The sequence below is a fragment of the Vanellus vanellus genome, assembly GCF_965231255.1.
Source record: "Vanellus vanellus genome assembly, chromosome: 2".
Taxonomy (NCBI): Eukaryota; Metazoa; Chordata; class Aves; order Charadriiformes; family Charadriidae; genus Vanellus; species Vanellus vanellus.
The window spans coordinates 30,951,077-30,967,863 of NC_138906.1; positions in this window are offsets into that span (position 1 = coordinate 30,951,077).

The window sequence follows — 16,787 nt, forward strand, 5'->3', positions numbered from 1 at the left end:
TAATTATACACAGTAAGCAAAGAGGTGCATATGACTAAGGGCAGAATATACCGGCTTTCTGGCAAATTTACATATTTTTATTACGCCTGTCTATAGGCACTCTGTAGAATAATAGGACCACTGTAATGAGAAATGACATAAAGTTGTTTGCCGCATATTACAAATGTCCAGTTTATTTAGAAGATTCACGGTGCAAGATACAAAAATGTGAGAACTTTGCTTGCTTAGTATGCTGGGGAAACAGTGTGTGTTTCTTAATGCCATTCTGATTTTTTAAAGTTCTCATCTAAAAAATTACTTAAAGTTTCTATTTTGACGCTAGACATTTCTTAACTGTGCCAGTCACTACACAAAAGAATTTTCATTCCCATGTGAAAGAATTCAACAGAGACTGATTTTAATAGCATCAAGTGTTATAACAAAACATTTTGATTTCCATACTGCCACTATTTATCCCAGCAGGAAAGCTCTTATTTCTGAATTCCCCATGGAACTAGCTCTTGTACTTGCTAATTACTGTACCACTTCCCTGAAGCTTATCTTCGCTGAGGTTTAAGTTTCTGGTAGAGAGCTTGACTGTAAAAGAAAGCTCAAATAAAGGACATTTTCCACTAAAAACTGGTAAATTACAGTCCACTTTCTCATAATGGCTGTTATCCTGTAAATATGTACACATGCACACAGACTGTAATTGCACCTGAAATCGCAATAGAAATGACACATTCTAGTGATGCCTTCTTACTTATTTACTGCTTGAATGTTTGTTTAATGGTGTAGCATGAAGAGCCATACTAGTGGCATATACAAAGTATGTAGCAGGTCTTGAAGGATGAAAATATACGCTTGTATTCGAATGCATGCCAGGGCAATCTCTTTTTATATCAATACCATAAAACAAATCCAAATGAGTTTCCCATATGCATAAAGTTAAGCTGTGAAGATGATTAATGATTAATTTATGAAGGGTTTTACAACAGATCATGTGTTTAATATATAATATTAAATTACATAAATAATGGGGATATTATATTAAATTATATCATATTTGGACTGTGATTGTGCCTTACAGCCCAAGTTCTTTTATACTGTATACTATAAAAATCACAGTATGCTTTAATTTTTCATTCATGTGGTAAGTATATCAGGAGACTACGTAAGGTAACAGGAGACCAGACATGTTAAAAAAAATACAGTACCTGCAGATGAAGGATAGCAGCATGTCCTGGTTTCAGACTGGAGGCATTATTTAAGTCAACATAGTCATGACAAGACATGACTGGTTGACTTCATAGTTTGAATGACTACTATGGTAAGTAAAAGAAGACTTTGATTAAAAATGTAATTTTTTACAAAGAGGAAAATAGCCTACAGGTTGCCGTTACAGCAAAAAAGAACTGTTTGATTCCATGCTGAAGGGATTGGTAAGACAGTATATAAAATGGAAGAATTTAGTAAACTTGCTTTCATAATTTTTCTGTCATCTAAAGACTCTCTTTTCAATACAGAAATACTGCATGCAAGTGCTGTGTAGTTACTACAACTGCTGAAGAATGCTATTGACATTGCAAGGAACTACACCAAACAGTCACATTGGCTATTCATCTTTATTTTTAACATGTAACCTTTAGGCATTCATTTTGTCATATTTAGTAGATAATACAAAGCATTACTGCATCAGATCTCAGATTCATTCCCAAAATGTTGTCTACATTATCATGTGCATTTTACACATAAAGATAAATGTTCGTTTTTGTTTTTTTTTTTTCCTATGAAATTTTTAAGTATTTAAACTTAATCTATTCAGGCTTGTAATTTAAATGTGTATAACTTAGATAATGTGAAAGAAACCTTCCCAGGAATAGTCTTAATGCATTCTCTTTTTAGGCCTGATTTTTCATTCAGCAGGTTGATCCATATTTAATCACCAAAATAAAAATCCCCAAATTCTGAAAATTGTTGAGTGCCACAAAGTCTGGTGAGCCCAGAAATACAATGTTGTCATCAGGTAAAACATTGCTGAGAATCAGCTGTCAGCTTTATTTAACTGATGTAAGAGAGCTCCAGGGCTCATGGTCCTCAATTTCTAATTGCTGGCTGGAACAGAGGAGAATAGGTTTTACAGTATATCCACAGTAAATGTTGGATAATACCTGCTCATACTTTCAGGTTGGTTAGGATATTTCACAGAATCACAGAATGAGATCATCTAGTCCACCCCCCTGCCAGAGCAGGGTCACCTACAGCAGGTTGCACAGGACGGCGTCCAGGCGGGTTCTGAATATCTCCAGAGTGGGAGACTCCACCACCTCTCTGGGCAGCCTGTGCCAGTGCTCTGCTGCCCTCAAAGTAATGAAGTCCCTCCTCATGTTTAGATGGAACTTCCTATGTTCAAGTTTGTGCCCGTTACCTATCACTGGGCACCACTGAAAAAAGACTGTTCCCACCCCCTGGCACTCTCCCTTTAAGTATTTATAGGTATTGATAAGTTCCCCCCTCAGTCTTCTTTCCTCTAGACTAAAAAGACCCAAGTGCCTCAGTCTTTTCTTGTAAGAAAGATGCTCCAATCCCCTAATTGTCTTTGTAGCCCTTTGCTGGACCCTCTCCAGCAGTTCCCTGTCCTTCTTGAACGGGGGAGCCCAGAACTGGACACAATACTCCAGATGTGGCCTCACCAGGGCAAAATATAGGGGGAGGATAACCTCTCTCAGAAATTTGGGAATGAGAAATTACTGCTGGGCTACATACTAGAATATGCTACTGGGCACGCTTGATGTTTCTCACAGTAAGTTAATTTAGTCTAACAGGCGTTGCTGATGACTTGGGGCCATAGGCAGCCGCCCCCTTTGCTCTGCTCCCTCTGCGACTCAAGTCCCACATGGAGCACAGCTCTGGCGCAGGGTATCTCCGAAGCATTTACTGAGCCAGTTGCATCCTGTCGTGTTCCTGCACGCGGCATACGATCCCATATAAGGATTTGACAAGGAAAGTGTGTCTCCTGGCATCATTACTTCAAGTAATTCTGATGAGTTTCTTCTTGGCGCCCATCAGAACTTTTTTTGTATGTGTTTTCCCCATTAATTGGGGGTGGTCAGCTGCAACCTCTCTACCATTTTCTTTTGGTCACTAACATGCTTTCCTCCCAGGAAAGGTAATTTTACAGGGCCTCAGCGCTTAGGTTTGCCTGAAGTGTTGTGATTTTCTCATTTGGATTATTCTATTTTCTAAGAATTTCTGCTATACTGTAAATGGACATTAAAAGCAGAAAATTGGGGGATTCCTGTGGGCAGGTTAGATTTGAGTGTTAGTTGATACCAGCTGTCAGGAGGTGACACCTGGACTCTTGACATGATAAAACATGCCAGACCCGTACCCTGGGGAACGGTGCTTTTGATGGAGAGTTTTCTTCAGTTGTTGTAGCATCAGAGCTCTAACTGTATTTTCTCAAAGGTCGGAAAGACCAGTTATCTGTCCTTAATGACTGATAATAAGAGAAACTGATGAGCTTTGTACCTGGAATATTACCACATTAAATAACAGTATATCATGTTTGAATGATTCTGAGAATTGTCCTGGTGGGTAAAAAAATTTATTTTCTGTTCATTGTTTAATCTTGGCAATAAATTATTCCCTGCTGAAAAATAAATAGAATTTTACTACTTAATTCCTCCTATCACTAGAACATTGAATTCACCTTTTTGCATGTTTCACTGATCTTTAAATGAGACACAATATTAATGAGTTTAAGGGTTATTTTGAAGGAGATTTTTTGTATGTGCTGCCTATCTTTTGTTAAACAAGTAAGCATTTTCTACTTTGAAGGCTGGACTTACTCTACCTTTTTCTTTCAGCTCTTTCACTACCAATGTGATCAAAAAGATGGTTAATGTGCAATTTCAGGAACAGCTATAGAAATCTTTTTCAAGTAGGTTTCATTCTTGGGCTCTGGTCATCTTGTATACAAACTGCTGAATTGTGAAGTTATTTTTTGATGTCTGTTGAACATGGGCGTCTTTCAGTGTAGTCATATCAAATCTTTCCTCTGCTTATGACACTGCACTGACCCGTGGCAATTTTTTTTCATGCAGCCTTTGTAATTTTTAAAGGGTTTGCCTGGTGCTGTTTAAACTTGCTTATATCTTGGTTGTTGCAGTGTTTCAGACTGGCTTTGAAGAACTGATGCTTACATATCAAATAGATAAATGCTTTAATAAATGCCTAAAATAGGCTGTGCTTTCATCCTCAGTTATTTCCAGGACTCCCCAGAGTTCCTGGTTCTGGTCTTAATTTGCTTTATTCTTAGGAATCTTCATTGGATAACATCTAATTCACTATACAAAACACTGTACCATGTGCTGATGGTTATATATAGGTATGGATTGGTTCCTTTTCTTCCCTCGGGGAATAAGTTGTAAGACATTCACTCATAGATATTTTGAGGCACGCTGTTAACACAATTTGTTTCACTTGGCATCTTTTTTTATCCAGCTCCTGGGTATGATTGTAGGTACAGATAAATTAAATTCCTCCCCTCATATATACAACAAATTGTTCTATTATTCCGCAGACTGTCACCTCAGGCGCTATGGGTGTTTAAGCATGTGGCTCATCTTACTTACATGAATTTAACATATTGGGTTTCGTTTGATAATTGAACCCCCAAAGTGGCTCCTGGCGCCTGAGGGAGTGACTAGGACCCAGAGGAAATGTATTGGGGTGATGTTTGGAGTGCTTTGCCATTTGCAGGCTCCGAGCTGTTGGGGGATTTAAATGCGAAGGTTAAACAGGCAGCTAGTTAACTTAATTGCATTTAAAAATAATTGTATTAGTTTTTACAGGGCATTGATTTTGCACATCATCTGAATCGTCTGAGGAGTCCAATTTAACTGATGGTTTGCACAGCCTTCCTAGGCTGAAGCCTTTTGAGATAACACACCTAGAAGTAAGGAGAGCTGTGTTTCCAAACAGCGGTGGCACAAAGGGGTGAGGGATTACTGCGAGTGGCCCTGCCAAGATCGTTTCAACAGCATGAAAACCACTGATAAACGCTGTGGAAAAAAACAACCCTGAAGTCCCCAGTTCACGGAAGCCTGCTTGTCCAGATAGGCTTGAATGGCTGCCAGTGGGTGAATCAGATGTCACTTGGGTTTGCACTAGAGGAGACAATCTGTTCCAGCAGAGCCCAAGCCTGAAAAGAAGGAATGAATCAATGGGAAGAGACTCCAAACACAAAGTCCTTTTCATGTTACCAGGAAAACCAGTTTTATGCCAAATTACTCTGGGATCAGGCTTGTGCCATTTACCTTATTGGAAAGCAATAGCTCCCCTTTATCAGTCAGTACAGTACTCATTTTCATTCCCATCTTTGCATTAAAGAAAGGGATATGGTTTCTTTGAGAATAGCGTTGAACTGAGTTTCATTCTATGAGGCCGCGCAGCTGTTGATAAATAATTCTATTTGCCGACATTTAAATCACTGTTGTTTTCATGATAAGGAGAATTTAGATTTTCTTTTGAATTAGCTGAAATTCTATGGGTTGCAGCTTTCATTCTACCCCTGGGGCACTGTCTGCCCCGCCTAGAAAAATGCCAAATTAAATGAGAGCAAAATAAATTTATCTCAATTTTGTGATTTCAAGCTTTATGCTTTATGCCCAGAAACGCAGACATGCATGTGCACATGCACACACACGTACACGCACCGTCACTCTGAATGGTGGTTTTGGTCATTTGAAGGGCTGCAAGTGGCTTGAGTTATTTAAAATGGTCACTGAGGGACCCAGTAAGTTTTCATATTCAGCAGTGGATCTTAACTGTGTTCCCGCCTTGGCTCTAACAGTCCATCTTTTCTGTTCAGGTTTGGTTTAGATGGTTTTCAGGACTCTAAACTATATTCATTAATTTTGTCCAAAACTGACCTTTAAATAATGACTACTTTCTCTCAAGCTTTTTGAAAAAAATTTATGTTGGATGCAGACTGAAAAGGACTTTGAATAATCTATCCTGCCAGTCAGTGAAAAGCCATTCCCGGGTTTAAGTTTCTGAGGGGATAGATTATTGCCGAGTGATAAATTTGTCCTTGATATTAACCAAGTAGTGTTTGTATGGAAGCAGCCAGACCGGCAGCTAGTGGTTCCTGAAGAGACATGGCACAGCTAGAATTTATTGGCTCATTGCAGTGCTCTCTTATCCATTCCCATTGCCCATCTTTCTAAATAAATTTGTTGCTTCGAGTAGCCTATTTACTAATCAGGAAAATTGCTATCAGGGCAGAAATGAATGGTGTGGAGAAGAAAGGAAAGATTAATTTAGATTTAGAATTAATCCTTTTAGATCTTTTGCAAAGTACTTTTTTTCACTCTCACAGTATGATCACTTTTGTGGTATCTTCATTCTTTTAATAATTGTACTTTTTTCCGTGCAGCACTTCTCAAATGTGTCACACGTGTCCCCCGTGCTACCTTTTCCATGCATATTTTATGTCTGTTTCTGATTTAAGCCATAAATATTTCAAAAGCTGTAAGTTTTAAAAAATCAATTATGACATATATGCAGTGTTCATAATATATAAAGACAGTGGTCTGAAACGGCCATTTGAAAGTTCTGGAAAATTAATCACCATAATATTTATTACAGAACTGTCTCCTTTATCAACATTATTATTATTGTTATTGATATTACTATAGGTATCCTATTATTGTAGCTTTGTGCTTATTAGACAGGAGCCTGTTTCATATGTGAAAGCAAAGTTTCTACAGGGTTTTTTTTTTTCCCAAACGTGTGAAATACTGAGATGTATTCGGACTTAGCTGCCCAGAGATGCTCCCGTGTCCTCCTAATCAATTTTTATCCACCAGCTGTGCTTTTTCCTTTGGACAGGGGCAGAAGAGCCCTTCTGCGGCGTTGAACCGTGGCTACCTTCTGCTGCCCTGGACATGAAGGGTGGGACATCAGCAGCGAATAGCTGGGCGCAACGACCACACCGCTCTCTAGCCTGTAGGCACAAATGTGTAAAGCAGTAGAAAGCATATGCTCCTTAAGGCCTCCAGCCCTGAAGTGTCTGAAACACATGGGTGACGTACAAGAGATGGTGTCAAAACAGAGCCAGAGCGATAATTGCACACTGCTTCTGGTTGCAGGCCTTTGGTGTCATGCTCGTGACTCCAAATGCTGCCATGAATAATTGAATCTCACTTAGAGTTGCATCTTCCCTCTGCCATCCTGTTTTAGATGACTATGAGTTTGGAACTTCTGGCTAAAGGGATACTGTGGGCATGTTAAAAATGCGTATTCCGTTATTCCCTCAGCTTTCTGTTTGTTTGTTTGTTTGAGCTTTGTTTTGTTTTGGTTTTAATTTCGTTAAAACTAAGCTACTGGGGACTATACGGGAGTTCAGAATTGAATAGCCATTAATTTTATGCCTCCAAATAGGCTTCAGAGTTCTGATGTCATTCCACAGTGCGGACACTGAGAGATGCCGGTTGCCCAGGCCTAAAGGGCGAGTCTGCCATGACCACCTCAGTGTGCTCCGTCTTTTACCACCTCGGTGCCCAACGTACTTAACGATAGAGAGCTCTACTACCTATAGCTCTGCTTAGCCGGATGACTGTCGTAGTACTGACAAACAGCAGTAATGTGGATTTTATTGTTCTGTTGGGAGCGAATCAGCCCGATTGCCAAGTCTACAAGTTTCATCTGGATTTCCTCCAGCCTGCTCTTCATTGCTAGCAGTGAAGAATCTGCAGCACCAGTTATGCCCTCTCCTGTTGCCTACCGGTTATATCTGACAGACAGTCATGGAAAGCTAATGGGGCTGTCCCCAAAACTGTGGGACACAGTTTAAGTTTCAGGGGTAGCAGGAAAGTTTGACACTTACAGAAAATTAGCAACCTATTTAGACTTGGTAACTAGAAATATATATGATTGTAATGAAAGAATTACTGTGGATATAAAGGCTCACTGTTTTTGTAGGTCTATTTCAGAAGTTTACATAGGAAGAAGTATCTGATAAGGGAATTCTGACCCACAGAAAGGTAAGCGCTAACATTTTTGTGACTTTTCGTGCATGTCAATGCATTCAACTGTTAGCAGAGCTGACCAAACATGATTTTCTTTTCATAAAACAGTGAGATTGGGTACTCTGTTGTACTTTCTCAATTAGTTATGATGAGAGACATTTGACTACATTATTGGAAAACTAATATAATTATCGAACGCTGTATTGGAAAATTCATAATGATTTGAAGCTGCTGGCAACATTTAATGAGATTTCCTGGTTTGCTTTCATTCATTCAAGTATGTCCTTTAGCAGTCAGATTGGTAAAGTTTGAGATATTTTGGCATGAAAGAGTTTCTTAAATGCAAAATTCTTGTATAGTGGGGGCTGTTCATATCCCAAACCTTGTCTGAACCTGATTATAATGGAGACTATTTATTGGCTTCTTTTTGTAATTTTTTTCCATGGTAAAGTGTCTGCCATAAATTATAAGAAAAGTAGATTTTTCCTGATATCAGATTGCCACTTCATCTGCAAATGCATTATGAAAGAAAGAAATTAGGTCTCTATTGGAAGGTTCAAACACTGAGATTGTTTTTCTTGAGTGGAAAATAGGGCAAAATTAAACAAGACCCAACAATACTTGTTGTATGCACTCTTTTTAGATTCCAAATACAGCTAGTGACTACACAATGTTGCATGACAGACTTCAAACTGCATTTACATATAATGGTAATCCAACAAAAATATATTTTTCCTTCTCTATTAGAAAAATGACTTGTGAAGAATAAAAGTAGTCTGTAGTTTTAAGTAAGTTGTATCTTTCAGTGTAACTTTGAAGCAATTATTTTTATGTTGTATAATATGACCCAAATATTGTATTTTTGTCAGCATGTCTAATAGGTTGCTCAATACCCTTGTTCTATACAGGTCATTGAGCCCATTCATGTTCAATGATATACAGTATGAATGTTCATGGGTAGTTTGATACATCTTTAATAGAAGGTGAAGGAAATGGCACAAGTTTATTTTTTGACCTTCTAGAAGTGCGTTTCCAGCCAAAGTGAATTGCGCTTCTAGCCTCATCAATGGAAAGAGAAATTCTGGAGCAGAAAATGCTTAATTACTGCAGATAAACCTCTGAGAGCTGGCCAGTCATTCCCTGTGATTACCATTATAAAGCAAATTAAAGGAACATTTGTTTTAGATAAATTATTGTACAAAGTGAAAGGTCATCACATGCATTTTTCTCTCACTTCTGAGTTCTTGGATTAGTTTATGCTGCTTTGATGACCTCATCTCTGCCCTCAGTTCAAAATGCTCTGAATAAGTAGTTCTGCTCAGGGCCCTTAGTTTGACACTACATGAAAGAACTCTGAATACTTGATCATAAGTAATATATAATAAAAATTGATGTCAGCAGATGTTAAAAGAATTAAAAGTGGACAATTTGCTTCTTAGAAAGTAATAATTTAATATGTGAAATCATGATGAGAATTAATATGAAGATGAAAAGTCAGTTCAGTCAATAATACGCACATCATATTGAACAGAAAAATATGAAAAGAACCCTGAAAGCCTAGTCCAAGATGACCATTAACGTTATTAATGCAGAATGAAAATGATTTGTGGTCATTCTGGCCCATTTTATAATACCAAGTTGCACAAAACCAAATTCATGAGACCCAGGACAGGGCGTCCCAGATAATTTGGTGGAGTCCCAGCATAGAGCTGGTGGAAGCTAGCGGTGGTTGTCTGGAGGACTTGTACTCTCTGACTTGTCCCTGAGTGAAAGAATTAATTGGAGCAGCTTGGTGGAGTGTGACTGTGAATTGACCTGGGATAACTGTCCACCTCTCGATGGTGGTTCAGGGAGATGAGTCTGACCTTGTGCACTGAAAGGAAAGAGGGGTAGGTGGTCCTTCAGCATGCCTCTTCTCTGGCAAGTCACCGGGCTGTGTCTTCTTCCTCTGAAAATTGCTGGCAGAGGAGTGCAGCAAGTGTTTGATGACATATTAATACGACATTTGTAGTGTTTTTTATCGGAGTGTACACAGCAGAAAGGAGTTTTAAAACTTAGTGGAGGTACAAAGTCACATATGCTGAAAGACCACATGGAGCGCTCATGTGGTGGAGTCTGGTAGAGTAATATAATGGGAAGAAGCACAAAACGCAAGTCTGTATTTAAGTGTCTTTTAACACAGTGTCTGAGTATAAGACCCTGTGAAAGTGAAGTTTCTTTCCCACTTAATGCCCAGTGTTCCTGCCTAACACACAGCAGGTTGATGGATGGCAGATGACAGTAATGCTTGTAACTTGCACGTGGGGAGGTAGGAAAAGGTACAGGCTGCAGCAGCATATCACAAATTAAGAGCTAAAAAAGACTGTGAAATGGGTTAACAGTGCAACTCAGTATATAGATGTTGACAGGCCTGAGAATTGGATTTTCTTCTTTTGGCTGAGGGAGTCTGTATTGCATGTTTCTTCTAGGAAAACAACAGTCTAGAAAAGGAAGATTAAAATTTTTCTTTGCAGGCAACAAACCAGAGTAAGAATGTCCATAAAATGAAGTAGCTTTGCCTTAATCTGTAACAAACCCTGTGCAGCACAAGGACGTCAGCCCATGGTTGTTGCAGAAGCAGGACCTTTGTTCTCAGCTCGAATTTGAAAGTCTGGTGTTAGGTTCAAAGCACTGATCTCCACTGCTACTCTCTATGACCATGACCCAAGTTTTCTTACTGTATTTAGAACGCCTATGGCAACGGCACACTCACACCACAGTTAGCTTGTGGGCTTAATTTCATTAGTTTTACTGAAAAAAAAAAATTGGCTAATGACAGTGTTGTTTCTCTCCCAGCTTCCCCTCCAAAGAGTCTTCAGGAAATGAAAGTGAGACTTTCATCATTTAAAGGACCAATTTACAACTGGGTGGCCTTTGGTAACACCTGTAACATTGTAACATTTGTAACAAGTGCTGTACCATTGAGGAAGATGGCTCTTGGGCACTTCCATGACATTGCTGGTCAAAACGTCAGCAATCGGTTTTCTTTATATAGAGACAGGAGGGATAGGAACAAGGAAGCATATACATACAGCTCTGAAGCTGTACTAAAATGCTAAACAGCACTTAAGAGACAGAATGAAAACATTTAGAACAGGGTTTGTCTAATTAAAATTTCACTGAGGTTCAGAGATCAAATACAGTGCGAAGTTTGTTCTCACCTTATCTTTGTCATATTTGTGCTTGAACGTGTGCTCTGCAGTTCCCCGCAGATTACGCAGTTTATTTCCAACCTAATTGCAAGGGAGTAGCTCTTCTTTAACTAGTTCTTTTCATTTTCACCCCAGGCATACTTTGTTAATTATGCCACAGTACATTGCAGGCATTATAAATCTTACTGTGCACATCCCAGTGTCCTCTAAATTGATCTTATGGGCATTTATATTGGATTTTTGCCAACTCATTGGTCCAGTTTCAATCTCCAGGGCGTTTTTTAATCTAGTCTCAGTTTCACCCATGAATTTATTGTTAATTGTATAAAAATGATTTAAAAGTCCACTTATTGTTGTGCCATTGTGTTTGACAGAGATATTTAACTGTTCGAGGGTAAAGAGATGACAAATTCGTAACATTTCAATAGAATCATAGAATCATAAAATCGCTGAGGTTGGAAGGGACCTTTAATATCAAGTCTGACCATTAACCTACCCTGACAAAACCACTTCTAAACCATGTCCCTAAGCACCTCATCTACCCTTTTTTTAAACACCTCCAGGGATGGCGAATCCACCACCTCCCTGGGCAGCCTGTTCCAATGTTTGATAACCCTTTCAGTGAAAAAAAGTTTCCTAATATCCAGTCTAAACCTCCCCTGACATAACTTGAACCCATTTCCTCTCATCCTATCACTTGTCACCAGGGAGAAGAGGTCACCCCCACCTCTCTACAACCTCATTTCAGGTAGTTGTAGAGGGTGATAAGATCTCCCGTCAGCCTCCTCTTCTCCAGGCTAAACAACCCCAGTTCCCTCAGTCGTTCCTCATAAGACTTGTGCCCCAGACCCCTCACCAGCTTTGTAGCCCTTCTCTGGACACACTCCAACACCTCAATGTCCTTCTCGTAGTGAGGGGCCCAAAACTGAACGCAATACTCGAGGTGGGGCCTCACCAGTGCCGAGTACAGGGGGACGATCACTTCCCTAGTCCTGCTCACCACACTATTCCTGATACAGGCTAGGATGCTGTTGGCCTTTTTGGCCACCTGGGCACACTGCCAGCTCATAGCAAGTGACTCTGAAAAGTTTCAGAACAGAGAGTGAAGTGGTCCTTCTGGTCGCGAGAAGTGAGGCCAAGATTTGGCTTGAGATCAGGTGACGCAGTAATGCCAAGGCCTTTGCTGTAAGAGGGTGTAAGAGAAGTGACTAATTGCTTGGATACACAATGTCGGAGAGGGAACAGGTTACCAAAGGATGCTACAGGAGAAGTACCAACGATGCAGTGAGAGATGGAGCTGCACATAGTGCTCTGCCACCAGACCCCAGGCAGCTTGGGCAGGAGAGCAGATTTAAGAGGTGAGGCTCGACAGACCCATCAGAAGAGCTATAAATGAAACATAAGAAGTGTGCAGGTTAGTTTTAGGAAAGAAGGCTTTCTGGCTCTGGTTTTACGGTCAGTGTAAGATCATCTGGATCCTTGCTGGCACTGTGAGCACAGCTGTGGCTGTACCTTACCTTTCCTGACTTCGCACTGGCTCTCGCAGTTGTGGATGCTGGATCTGAGCACACTGAAAAAACAGCTTTCTGGGCTCCAAGGTTCACAGGCCTGCTCTTATCTGACATCTGTTGATGGGACCGATGGGACTGATGTTAATTCTTTTGTCTTGTCTTTGCCAGACCGGTTACTGATTTGAATCAAGAGACTTTTTCTTGGCCTTGGGGGTTTTACATGTATGTAAACTGCATGATCATTAAATAGATGTCAGAAATGTTTTCTCTCCCACATTCCCTTGCTTTTATTCTTATTTTCTTTCAATGAGCAGTTTTGGTAGGCCGCATGCTGAGTCTCTCACTCATTGCAGCATTTAGCAAGAACACTCTGGCAGCCAGACTTGGCGTATGAATTCATTTTCATAATGTTCCAACATCCACAACATGGCTTTTTGCCTGACAAGTTGGAGATTTAAAAAATAATAATAAAAAATAAGCACATTATAGCCCAGCAGGAATGATTTTTGCAAAGTTACATCTTAATGCAAGAACTACATAGTAGGAAGCTTTTTAGGTCAGTGTAATTGAGCTCTAAAGTTGGTTTGGTTTTTTTTTCTTCTTTCTTTTTTTTTTTTTTTTAACGCCTGCGATGGTTTGATGAACTATGCCATTTGTGCTGTTTCAGAGACATCAAAAAGAATAAGCAGATGAAGAAGGAACACAATGGTGTCAAACTGGAGCAACAGGAATTTATGTTTGTGTGTTTTGTTTGAGTGCGATGACCCTCTAGGAGGAGTCAGACATTCAGAGAAATCACTGCGTAGGACCGGTTTTGTGTATACATTTTAAAAAAGTTTGCTGTTGCTATGTGGGGGAGACAAGAGCTCTCACATTAAAAGGAGTTGGAGTGCCCAGGCTGAAGAGATGTTGCAAGTTTACATGATACCCGGGAGAAAAAGAAATCATTATCACCACAGGCAGTCTCCCAACATACATGGCCCTCATTTTTCTGTCAGGGAATGAAGCCATATAGAATGGGGCTAATTAAAGGGTTTCAATGTTTAAGGAGATTTGCAAAGGATTTTAGTGATTTATAGGCTCTTTCTTTTACACAGCAAGTCACCAGAGACTTCCTCTCAACCCCACAAAACATGGGAACCTACCAGCAAAAGCTGTGCCGCCGGCTATTCCCACCACAGCCCGAGCGCTGCCGAGCAGCGTGTTTCTACAAATCAGCGGACAAATTTCTCGCTTTTCAACAAACTATCTGGAAGCTGACGGGAGCAACAGAAACCTTCTCTCCTCTTCCGTGCCGCTGGCAGGATAAGCAGCCCAGGAACTTGTTTGCCAGGGAGATCATCGTGCTGTCGGGAGGCATTAGAAGGGCCGAGGTGACTTCAGAGCCCAGTATGCAGGACAGCACGTGCACACAAAGTCATCGGCTCTTCCTTGGTGTGCTCACAGTTTAAAAGACACATTTTAGACGGAGTTGCTTGCAGAGTATGTTCTTATTTCGTTAACATCACTTCCTCTTGAACTTGGCACGTACAAAACATACGCTGTGGACTCTGAATATGTAGGTCTCGTTTATTCATTGTGTTGTTCAGATCAAACAATATAGTGTGACATGTAACATCAGAATGTGTCAAAGTTTTTTTTTAAGTATTTTTTCCGTGTTCACATAATGAATTGCACAAACGGCCATAACTAATGAGTTATCACCTCTGCTTTAACAGCCTCTACTGGGGCTAATTTGATGAAAATAGTGAATAATACATTTCAAGAGACAGATGGGTTTGCATTTTTGCTGAAATACGTATGTTCAGATTTGTTTTAATTGAGATTGAGGGTGTCTTAGATACAAGACACTATTATCAGGAAAACTCCTATTCTTTAGAGTATAGATAAAGTATGAAAAAAATCACAGAAATGTTGACAGAATAAAAAATATAGTGTATTTATGAAAAAAGTTGGAAGATACAAGGCCCTGTAGATTGTCCCTATTACAGATACTGTAATTTTTAGTTATGTTTTGTTAAATCAATAATTTAAAATATTTAGGTGTGTTTTCATTTCCTCATTACTCATTCTCTAAAATATCTGAAATGCAATAAAAAATGGTCAAGACAGTTTTCTCTTAGCTGGTCCCAGCAAACAGGCCTGTTCAGTCTGAGATTTGAAAGGCTTTCTGCCCATCTGTTTTCTTTTTTGGTCTTTGGCGTTTTAACCACTGAGATTAAGTGATCGAAGAGGTAACTTCTGTACTTTTTCCAAACCTGGATTACACTCTATGGGAAATAAACATAGGAAATTTGGTGGAATTAAATTTTTATAAAAGGTCTGTAACAGAGGAAACTCTTTAAGTGCGTGTGCACGCTGTAAATACAGGGAAATCATCGCTTGAGCTCTTGGTTTCACACTGGCATACAGTGAAAGGCTCAACAGAAAGAAGATAGAGGGTGTTCTTGTTTATTCAAGGTTATGCATTTTTTCTAACAAAGAGCTCTTTCAGCTAACCTATAATACTGGTTTTCTCCTTTGTGGACTAAAAACAAAAGAAGGAAATTATAGACAATAAGGGAAATTCCAGTTTATAAAGTAATAACTGGAAGGAGTGCCACCACTTTTCCTTTTGTAACAACAAAGATGGCACTCTTCAATGGCATACTCTTAAAGAAGAGCTTTTGTGCACACAGGGCTTCATTTATAGCACTCCAGCTCCTACTAAAATTAGTGATTCAGAAATAAGGCATGTAGTCTTCCTTTGAAACAAACTCCTATCACATGAATATTTCATGAAGCTTTCTAGACAGATGGAAGTAGAAAACAAAAACTTGCCTTGGCTACACAAAATGTACCTCAGAATGTGATTCACTGGGCTATTTTCTAGAAATCTGACAAAGAAGTTCCTGTCCATGTTTTCTGGAAAAAAAAAGACCAAGCATTGAGCATACTGCTCCAGTGACCAAAGGAAAACTACTAATACTTAATATTAGGAATTATTGCTAGGAACAAGTTGCAAAACACTCAACAGTTGCTGCTATGGGCTTCATTGTTGGATTCTGTTCCACGATAGAGTGAAACTTTTCTTGTGTTTTCAGGTGGTGGTTGGGGAAAGTCACCCACTGTTCAGGACAGTTAACAACAGAAGTAAATAATCCGAGTAACTGCCAGAATTGTGAAAAATGTAAATCCTTTCTCTGCTAATTCAGGGAAAAAAATATGAAATCTGTAAGTAGCCCAAACCTGCTTAGCCATCTTTTTGTCACTATGCAATCTTTGCTCACTCTGAGAGTATCCCCTACACTGTCTTGGGCAAAAATGGTGTACTTCTTTTGAGACTTTTGTCTAGGGCATTTGACCATTTTATACCAGATGAAGAAATTGTGAATGAAAAATTTCCCAGGCAAAACCTATGTTCAGCTCGAGGAACTGTCTCTAATCCAACATATAGAAAAAACCCCACGTGGTGGCACAAATCATACCTAAATAACTCATGTGCTGCTTTGGTAAGATATGCATTTTGTCCTGTTGTGGGATACTACTGAAAGCAGAGGAACAGCCGTATAAAAGAAGTAAAATATTATAGAGGAAGCAGATACAAAATAGAGGTTGTTTAATAGATGAAATTGTTAAAAAATTTACATGTTGAAATAGTTCTCTCAACATCTTGGAAGATCTAGAAATTTTCTGTTTAAGATTAATTAAGTACATAAAACTCTGCTTTGTGCCCACCTCCATCCAACTGGGAAACATCTGGCTTTGAGCTATCAGAGATCATAACTGTGCTAATAGAGAGAAGATTCTAAGAGTGGTGAGAATTATTTAACATTTGTCTTTACGAAGGATGTAAATTGTCTTTTCTTAATGATGTTTCAGCTTCAAAAATTTGCAAAAACAGATATGTTCCAATAGATAAGAGGCAAGAAATTTCAGCACACACACAGAAGGATATTCTTTGAAGTTCTTCAGCTACCAAGGACAAATTTTGCCTTTAAACCATGAGCAAAAAAGCCTTTTACAGCTAAAGACTCAAAAGCTGCTAAGTATTGTGAACTGCTGAGGTCATCTCAGAGCAATAACAAAGA